This window comes from Bubalus kerabau, chromosome 11, assembly GCF_029407905.1.
Source record: "Bubalus kerabau isolate K-KA32 ecotype Philippines breed swamp buffalo chromosome 11, PCC_UOA_SB_1v2, whole genome shotgun sequence".
Lineage (NCBI taxonomy): Eukaryota > Metazoa > Chordata > Mammalia > Artiodactyla > Bovidae > Bubalus > Bubalus kerabau.
The window spans coordinates 10,852,043-10,862,677 of NC_073634.1; positions in this window are offsets into that span (position 1 = coordinate 10,852,043).

The following is a 10,635-nucleotide window of genomic DNA, read 5'->3' on the forward strand; positions in this document are numbered from 1 at the left end:
TGGTTAGACCACAGCTGCACTCCTGCGATTGTGTGTTTCCCCTTCAGAAACCTTAGCCTTCCCAAGTCCTTAGAGTCACTTTTGAGGGTGGTTCTGAAGATAAATGCAAAGGATGCTGGGCATGGGGGCAGCAGACAGAACACTTAGCAACTCCTGTTGTTGAAGCTGTTGTCTGGACACACAGAAAGTGCATGCACTTTCTGCACACTTCACAGAGGCCAGTCTCTAATGCCCTGGAAGTGTGTGTCTGAGTTTGCACAGCAAGATGTAATAACAGGAGAGACAGATCTGAGTTCAGGGTTAGGGAGGTAGAAAAGAGAGGTACAGAGACCAGAAGAGAGAGCAGAAGCAGAAGGACTGTCAAGATGTTTTCTCTGCCTTTGCTTAGACTTGGTCTCTTCACCAAGACAAGAACCCCTGTACCATTTCCTTTGTCAGCATCCATCTCAGCATCAATCAGGGTTCCTAGGGAAGCAAAGAGGATTTGTCAAAAAGAAAAACATTCTAAGCAGCACTTGATAAAGAATATACAGGGTTGAAAATACACTTTTTGGTGATGATAATTATATATCAGAACGTTTCAGGAAAAAACTTGGCTGCAGAGTGTTTAATTTTTCTGCAATCATCTTAAGGTTGTAAACCCAAGGAGTCTGAAACGTGAACCCTTCCTGGCAACTGGAATACAAGAATCACAAAGGTGCATCACTGTGAATATATGCTGTGAATCCGTTCACAACATCCGGGGTGAGTAGTCTTTCTGCTCTGCCGGTCTCCACAATCAATGTAAACGCTGTGGGATCAGATCTACTCAATGTTCAGTACTCACTGCAGAGAGAACTGAAATGCAGGAAGTCCCTGGGCTGTCATCCAGCCATGCAGTAGCCAGAGAAGATAATAATCAAAAAGTAACTCGAGAAGGTAGGGTCATATATTTTCCCTCTGAGAAATCAAGCTGTAATTAGATTGAATTAAGGAATTAAATAATTCCTTAATTAGAATGAATTAAGGAATTCGCAGAATCTTGGGTACAACAATAAAATCAGATTTAAATATTACTTATCATAGGCCCATCTTTTAGCTTCTACATTTAGGGGGAAAGCTCAGGCTTAGAGAATATGAATAGTAGTTTTGCCCGGCAGGGCTCCCCAGCCTCCAAGATCTAATGCCTGATAATATGAGGTGGAGCTGATGTAACAATAATAGAAATAAAGTGCACGAAACATGTAATGTGCTTGAGTCATTCTGAAACCATCACCTTTCATCTGTGGAAGAAATTATCTTCCATGAAACTGGTCCCTGATGCCAAAAAGTTTGGGGACCTCTGCTCCCAGGTCCTTTATCTCTGGACCTGGAGTTCTTAAAAGAGGTTCCTTTCTCTTGCTGGGAAATATACTCACCTGTTTATTTTTGTACTGCTTCATTTTCTGCAGTACAGATTCTTTCATTCTCTGTCTTGCTGTTTTGCCATCTCTCTCTCAGTATCTTTGTCTCTGTCTCTCTCTCTCACACACACATGTCTGAGGACGACCACTCTGCAGTACAGGGATTTTGTCCATTCAGTTGTTTTTATGTTCCTCATGCTGCTGCTGCTGCTGCTGCTGCTGAGTCGCTTCAGTCGTGTCCGACTCTGTGCCACCCCATAGACGGCAGCCCACCAGGCTCCCCCGTCCCTGGGATTCTCCAGGCAAGAACACTGGAGTGGGTTGCCATATCCTTCTCCAATACATGAAAGTGAAAAGTGAAAGTGAAGTCGCTCAGCCGTGTCCGACTCTCAGCGACCCCATGGACTGCAGCCTTCCAGGCTCCTCCATCCATGGGATTTTCCAGGCAAGAGTACCGGAGTGGGGTGCCATTGCCTTCTCCTCATAACTAGTATTAAATGTACCCAGATCTGTCCATATATCATTAGTAGAGTTGAAATCACAGTGATATGTCATATTTAAACCTCTAGGACATTTCCCCACAAATATGGAAGGATTTATATTTGAGAGGCCCTTCTCCTGTTACTGAACAAGTAAATGATATCCTGATTTCATTTTTCAAGGAAATACCTAACTTCATTGTTTGTGATAAGCTTGTTTTAATAACTAAATTGATATTAGACTCTGACCTTTGACTCTTTAGACTATGCAGTACCCATTTTTTCAAAGTAAGATGTGTGCTTCAATCAATTAACATAACATGTATCCCAAATTTCCAGTTATTCTTAGATAATCATGAATGTGTTATAAAGAAGAAGACAAACATTATAAGGAGACTAAAGAAAATTTTTTCTTCTGAAACTAAAAATAATTAAATTTTATTCTTTTCTTAAATAAGCAGCTATTAGGACCACAAATTGCATAGAACTCTTCTATGTAAATGTTAAAGCAATTTCCATGCCTCTGAGTGGAAAGTAAAGAGAAAGAATAGTACTAAGACATCCTAATAGATACCATGAGATCCTCAGATCACAGGGGTGCAATCTTGCTCATGTTAGTAAAGGTTTAGTGTTTAAAAGACAAAAATCACTGTATTTAAATTCATTAAAATGAGATAAACTATAAAGGATCCTAGTTTCTTTAGGGCTTCCAAAATGGGTTTCTTAAGGAAACTGAAGCTGTTTACAACTGTTAAAAGAGCATAATGATTTCTATAGCAAATGTCTTAAAGTTTTATGCTCAATTTATTGATAAATCCCAAATCAGCTTGATTGCATCCTTATAAGGTTGGAGTGAATTCCATCTTTATTGAGTAGTCTTGTTGAAAATTCTCTAAAACACGTGTCCACACGTCCCATAATGTGTCAGGAGATTTGTCCTTTCTGCTGTTAACCTGAGAATAAGACTGGAGGTAAAAATGTCTCATCAAAATAGTCATAATGTAACAGCACCAGAAAAGTAGTCAATCCTGAATGAGCATTTGCCAGCAAAGGTACTAGAAGCTCTGCCCCCACCCTCCTTCTAGAAGGTCTTGTCTGTCCATGGATTTCCCACAGCAGAGAAGAATGCCCATATTAACAAATGATCAATAGTGTTTTAAAATCTAAAGTGTGTCAGCTAATGTGATAGATTAATCAAGTGAGGCTAACATTTTTTTCATTGAAGTTGATTTGACTCAGGGATAAAGAATCAGCCTGCCTATGCAGGAGACGTGGGTTTGGTCTCTGGGTCAGGAAGATCCCTTGGAGAAGGAAGTAGCGATCCACTCCAGTATTCTTGCCTGAGAAATCCATCCCATGGACAGAGGAGCCTGGCATGCTACAGTCCATGGGGCTGCCAAAGAGTCAGACATGTTAGTAGTGACTAAACAACAAAACAGTTGATTTACAATGTTGTGTGAGTTCCTGACATACAGCAAAAGTGATTCAATTATAGATATGTATTTTATATATGTATATTCTTTTTCATAGTCTTCTCCATTGTAAATAATTAAAAGATAATGAATATTGTTCCCTGTTCTATATGTAAGTAATTGTTGTTTGCATTATGTATATAATTGTGTGTATCTGCTAATCCCAAATTCCTAATTTATTTCCCACCCAACATTTTAGTTCCGTCCCAGGTGCCTTCACTAGCCAGAGTGGTTTAAATAATTTGTTCAAGAAGATACTAACTTAGGAAGTAACAGAAATAACTCTGTCCTTTCTTATCCCCTCACTAGGATATGCTTAGTCACTCAGTTGTGTCCGACTCTTTGCAATCCAATGGACTGTAGTCTGCCAGGCTCCTCTGTCCATGGAATTCACCAGGCAAGAATACTGGAGTGGGTTGCCATTTCCTTCTCCAGGGGATCTTCCCCACCAAGGGATCGAACTTGCATCTCCTGCATTGCAGGTGTATTCTTTATCGTCTGAGCCACCAGGGAAGCCCACCTGGCTATGGAAGCCCTTCATGGCTAAAGCTGCCTTCTTGATGAGGACCTAGTCTTTAAACCAATACAATATTGTAAAGTAATTAGCCTCCAATTAAAATAAATAAATTTATAATAAAAAAAAGAAAAAGTGCACTCCTTGGCTTTAATCTGAGAGGTTCTGGAACTTCATTTCGAATCATAGTGCTTTCTACCACCCAGATAGCTCACAAAAATGATCAATGCTTGAAGCGAAGTAAAAATAAGAACACTGCATTTCTCATACCCACAGAACTGCAGAGAGGAATTTTTTATTCCATATGTAGTATAGAAGCTTGACACCAACTTCCTAAAACAATGGTAGTCTTAAGCACAGTTGCATACAGAAAATACAGCAGATCTAAGCTTACCATTGAGAGCTGGCATGGCTGTGTCACTAGTATATCCAAACAAATGTGTTCAGAAGTCTGATTTTCCATCTAGACAAGAAAGTAACTAAACTCAGAAATTCATGTTAAATCTGTCAGCACGTGCGCAGTCGCTGTCTTGTCCTGCTCTTTGCAATTCCATGGACTGTAGCCCTCCAGGCTCCTCTGTCCATGGGATTTCCCAGCAGGAATACTGGTGTGCAATGCCATTTCCTACTCCAATATCATATACAAGAATAGAGTTAATACACACTTATCACAAGGAGTGGTTTGCCCTCTCACATTTGCAGTAGAATTGTGATTCTGTAGGAGTAACAAAAGAGAATATTAAATAAAATATTCTTTAACATTCTTTTGGCTATGTGGCATGGCATTCAGGATCTTAGTTCCCCAATCAGGGATCAAATCTGTGCCTTCTGCAGTGGAAGCGTGGGTTTGTAACCACTGGACCACTAAGGAATTCCCTCTTTAACATTTTATAATGGTTTTGTGTAGATGAAGATTTACTTAGATTGGTTAGAAAATAAAAATTTAATAATATAAAATTTAAAATGTGTACTTTGAAAGCATTTTGCCTGTGCTTTATACGAAGGAATAAAAATGCTGCTTAAGAGAATGTTCACCTTTTTATTGAGTCTTATATATAGACGTGGTTTATAGATACAGTCTTTTGCATTTCAATATCTACAAGAACACATAAGAATCAAGAAGTCTATTTTTTATATACTAAATCTGGTTCCTGTCTGACTGTTACAAAGTGTTCATAGTGAGCCAAGTTTGTTAATTTTTTTAACTTGCAAACTGTTAAATACATTTAAATTAACTTTTTATAACAATATCTTTGTTAGTCATAGAAACCCAGTATCTTTTCCTCTTTTATGAGAGAGATCAGCAACTTATGAAATGGGGATTTTTCCAGTCAAGTTTTTCTTCTAATTCCAAGCACCATTTTTAAAATATCTCTGCCTGGACTGATGCTCAGTTTCTAGTTGATACAGATCATTCTGGTTCAGTTAGAATTAATTCAAAAGTTTAAAGGAGGAGATATTTCAAGTTGCTTGCAAAACAAAACTGGGGAAAAAAGCAAATGTTAAGTTATTCAATAGATTAGTATAAAGTGTCACTTTGGAAACCCCTTCTTTGACTGCGTTCCTTCCACACGGTCACCTTCTGAGCACCTCTGATGTGTGCTATGAGTTTAAGGTGTGGGCCGGGGTGGTCCAAGGGCCTGCGGATCATCATTAATGACTTTATCATCTCTTTTCTTTGGCAGTGTGCCCTGTTGATGCGGAATCAGGCCTCTGGACCCCAATACAGAGTTAAATCTCTTAGACAGAGCTTTTGGGTGAAGTAGAAAAAAATAGTTTTACCGCTTTGCCAGGCAACGGGGGCCACAGCAGGCTAATGCCCTCAAAACTCTGTGTCCCTGCCTGGAGGGGGTAGTGAGAAGTTTTATAGTCATGGTGCAGAGAGGGTGTGGTGACCTCATGGGCATTCTTCTGATTGGTGGGTGGTGAGGTAAGTGGGAGTCAGCATCATCAACCTTCTGGTTCCAACAGGTCTGGGGTCCCCGTGCCTATGGGCAGCAGACAGTTAACTGCTCCCACCTGGTGGGGGTTTCAGTGTCTGCAGAGCAGCTCAAAGGTATCGTTGTGTGTGTTTCCCTTGAGGGGGAAACCAGGACCTGTCCCAGGGCTGCATTATTGTTTATTGTTTATTATTAATTAATATTTATTGGAGTATAGTTGATTTACAATGTTGTGTGTGTTTGTTTCTGCTATACCATCATCAAAAAAATCTACAAACAAATGCTGGAGAGGGTGTGGAAAAAAGGGAACCCTTCTACACTGTTGGTGGAAATGTAAATTGGTACCTCCACTGTGGAGATTAGTATGAAGATTCCTTAAAAAACTAAAAATAAAGCTATCCTATGACCCAGCAATCCCACTCCTGGGCATACATCCAGAGAAAACCATAATTTGAAAGGATACATGCACTATAACATTCACAGCAGCACTGTCTACAATAGGCAAGACCTGGAAGCAACTTAACGCTCCACTGATGGAGGACTCGATAAAGAAGATGTGGCATCGTGGAATATTACTCAGTCATAAAAAAGGCACTATTGTTTCTTGACTGCTCCTCTGTTGTCTCCACGTCCCCTCCCTTCCCTAATTAGCAGCTGTTTGAACCTGTCCCTTGGAACTCAAGGAAGGTCATGGAGGCTGAATGAAGCCTATTTCCTATAATTAAGAAACGGGGGGCACAGAAAGGCTTTCCTGCCCAGGAGTCACACGAGGTCCTGCTGAGTTTCACCATCAATGTGGGAAGCCCTCCACTCTGCTTTTGATGGTGTATTAGTACTTTAATGTAGTTCCATTTAATAGGGATCTTATGGTTCTGTTGGGTGGTTAAGGGGTACCAAAACAGATGCTATTTTACTACTGGTTCACTGCCTTTAATGCTATTATTTATTGCTTGGGAAACATGTTTTTGTCCTCTGTAAGTGTGCTGAGCAAAGAAAGAAAGAAATGGCTGCTATTTCGAGGAATTGTGATTTACACAGATAATATATTTCCAGTAGAAACTCATATGTGGTTCTTAACTTGGTAAACCGCAGCATTTATTCTCTGACAACTTATTTGTTTCGGGAGAAAATATGTATTGACTGAGATATTTGAATGTGATCACTACTAAAGAGGGCTCAGTCATGGTGTGAATATTTATCGGACGTGCTGGCTTGAAAGGGGACAAGAAGAGAAGAAGGAAGCTACTGATGGGAGGAGGAGGAAGGACCAGAGTGAGGAGGGAGTAAGTGGGCGGAAGTGATCTGACCCCAGGAACAAGTGTGGGCTGGGGCTGGCGCCAGGGATGGGTCATACTTTCTTGGAAGGACTGCTTTTGTTTGCATGTAGCCCTCAAGCTTGTCAGCCAGGGACAACAGAATGAGGTCAGGGTGGAGGCTGTGCTGACCTCGGACGAGCCAGGCTGCATGCTTCTGGGGGTAAAGAGGGTTACATGGGCACACGTGTGCCATTCAAGTCCCTAAATCCGCCGATGTGGATGCTTGTTTCTTACTCCTCTTGTCTAAAGGACCTAATTTTTAACATTTTTGGCTTGGATAATATGCAAAATATGTTATCTATAAACTTAGAACACTTTCCTTGTAGTGTTTGTAAGAATTATAATTATAGGTTTCTCTGCGGGCTTCCAGGGTGGCTCAGTGGTAAACAATCCGCCTGCCAATGCAGGTGACCTGGGTTTTATCCGTGGGCCGGGAAGATCCTCTAGAGGAGGAAATGGCCACGGACTCCAGTATTCTTGCCTGGAGAATCCCATGGACAGAGGAGCCTGGTGGGCTACAGTCCATGGCGGGTCACAAAGAGTCCCTGGAGTCATGACTGAGCACGCACACATCACACCTTTCTAATTTACTCTAAGGGTCATGTCCTACTGACAAATGAGAGGAGATTAAAGTCTTACAAAAGGAAAATAAGCAAAGATGAGGAGAGCCTGTAGGTCAGGAAAGGTCTAAAAGCCGACCTAGCCAACAGCCAGGATGGACGAAGGAGATAGAGATGAATCCACACAGAGCAGAATTCAAACTAGCCCATCGTTATCAGGTGAACACCAAGCAAAGCACATCACACCTTCTCTTCAAGTTGTGTGTATCAAATAAATCTATTGGTTGAGTAAACCAATGACCCCTGCCTCTTAATGCAACAGCAGTTAAGTGGGCTGATTCAAATGAAATATTCTGCTTTCTAAACTCAGAGCTTTTTTGTGCTTTCTGATAATTTTGTAAGGTATGTGTTCTATCTCAAAAACTAAGGTTCTTATGTAATTTAACAATTAACCATCTCATCTTTGATTTGTGAGAAACTTAGCGTTTTAAAAGAAGTACTGACAACCTTTAACACCTAATAAATTAATGCTCCAGGAAAGGAAAATCAATTCTATCTTTTCTAAAGAGTAGGCATAGTTTTGGTTAAAAAAAAAATCAATGAATAACATTGCATTACAAAACAATTACAGATGTGCATAAGCATGGCCTACATAGGAAGAAGGGTTACTCTTTTAGCTTAAGAAAAATAAGATTTTGATTATAAGATGTATTAAAGCTATCTCACACTTTTTTTGGTTGTTTTCTTTAAATATATCACACCATTTAAATGATACATTTTAGTCTTTACATCATTTGCCAATCAAAATTTTATTAAAATATTTGTATGTGTGTGCTCAGTCATGTCTGACTCTTTGCAACCCCATGAACTGTAGCCTGCCAGGTTCCTCTGTTCATGGAATTTTCCAGGCAAGAACAATAGAGTGAGTTGCCATTTCTTCTCCAGGGAAGGACGAGGAGTATGTAGATAATTCAAATTGTGTTTCCTTAAGTATATTAGGGATCTCAAAAAGCATTTTTCAAGATAATTAATTTTTGAGTTCATGTATGTTATTTTTACTTTTCAATGAGGTGCCTATTATTATGAGATCATCAAAGTCCCAGATGGAAGTGTGTGTGAACATTGTTGAGAGTGAAATACTGTGCATTTTTCCAGTGGACTTCAATTATAGAACACCTGTGCTGCTTAAATTTGCGCTGACCTACTGTGAAATTATGTTGTGTTTAGTAGGCCTTGTGCTTTCTTATATCTCATGTGTGAGTGAGATGATCCACTTGCTATCAAACGGGGATGTGACAAACTCGTATTGAAGAAGATAAATCATATGAAGCCATTTTAAACATTTTATATTATTCATCTCACAGTATATATCCTTACTTAAATAAGTTCTCCAATTTACACTTACTAACTTCGTACTTTTTAATTAAATGAAAAGTCATGCCAAAAATATACAAAAAGACTGTTTCCATTCTCACAGGGTTAGAAATTAAAAGCCTTTGGAAATAGTCAATGATTAATGTCAAATAAGTCAAAATGCTTCTGTTATTTTTGATTCACATTTCTGTTTAGGAGAGGTTAAATTTAATGTGTCAAAATAACTAACCAAGGCTGAGCAAATACAACGAACAGGTTGGGTAAACACAGTACATCATCTCAGTGTTTTATCATCAATATGAAAATACTGACCAGCAGTACATTTAAGAGCATGGTGATGATAAACTGATATTTTTTCCATTTTTATCTTGATATTTGGGCCTAAGTTGTGACAGCCAGAATTTTTAGATTGCATAAGAATGAAACACTGCAGCTTTCAAAATTAAAATTTAAAGAGATTCCCTTCAATGTTAATATGCAAAACTCTCTCTGGGAAGTATATAACAGAACTACAATGAAAAGACAGGATGCAGGATTTTACGAGGCAGGCAAATGCTCCAAGCGTCTGTGTACCCAAAATCTCTCTTGCTTGTCTCTCAACTTTAACCCTTAATCACTTCCAGAAGCACATTCTTTTGGCTCTAGTTTCCCATCTCAAATAAAAGAGCATTCTGGGAAAATAAATTGTTGATTTAGAGGAGGCTTCCTACTGAGGTTTGGTTTAGACATGGAATAATCATTTCTGATATCACTTTATACCTATTTTCTGCAGCCTGGGCCTGTTTTGGATCTCTTGCACCCACAGATAGTAAACCATATGCTGCAGTCTGCTGGGTGTTAAGGCCCACGCACAGCTACCTGTTAACGGCAAGCATAAATCAGTGTGAGTCTCATAGACTATAACTTATATTCAATTTATTACTATAGACACATTTATTGGGATGGAATTTTTACAGTCTCATAATATTCTGAGAAGCTCACCATAAACTATTAACGAGAGAGGAACACTATTAATAATGAACATCCCAGAGCAGTTATTCTCAGAAAGTTTTTGACCCTGAGAATGAAATTAGTTAAGATGGGTTTCAGCTAATAAACATATACCTTTAATCTGTTAAAATACCTGAAAAGAGATGTATCAAACCTGAGATCATCATTTTAGAAACAAAAATTGCATTAAGAATTTAGTGAAGTAGGAAGGCTTATAAATATTGATACCTTTGTATTATATTATAAAATATTGATTCTCATTCCCGTTTTGAATGTGGCAAACCATTCCTGATCTTCTGCCATCATTCTAGGGCAGTTTGCTGTGTTAAAAACAGTCCTAAAGGACAACATTTTATTTATTTAATTTAGGTCACTTGGTTTACATGATTTTAAAATATTAACTTTTAATTGATATTTTTTCAGTAGGGCTTTTCGTTTTTGCAAATATTGTGCACAGCGGTTAAGTATATTATCACTGAAGTCTCACATGGCATTGCAACCTTAATAAAAGTGACTTAATTAACTTGTCAGGCTTTATCAACTAAGGAGTAAATAGATAAGCCCCTTCTCAGTGGCTGGATATTTTTTTTTCTTTTCGTTTTGCTTAT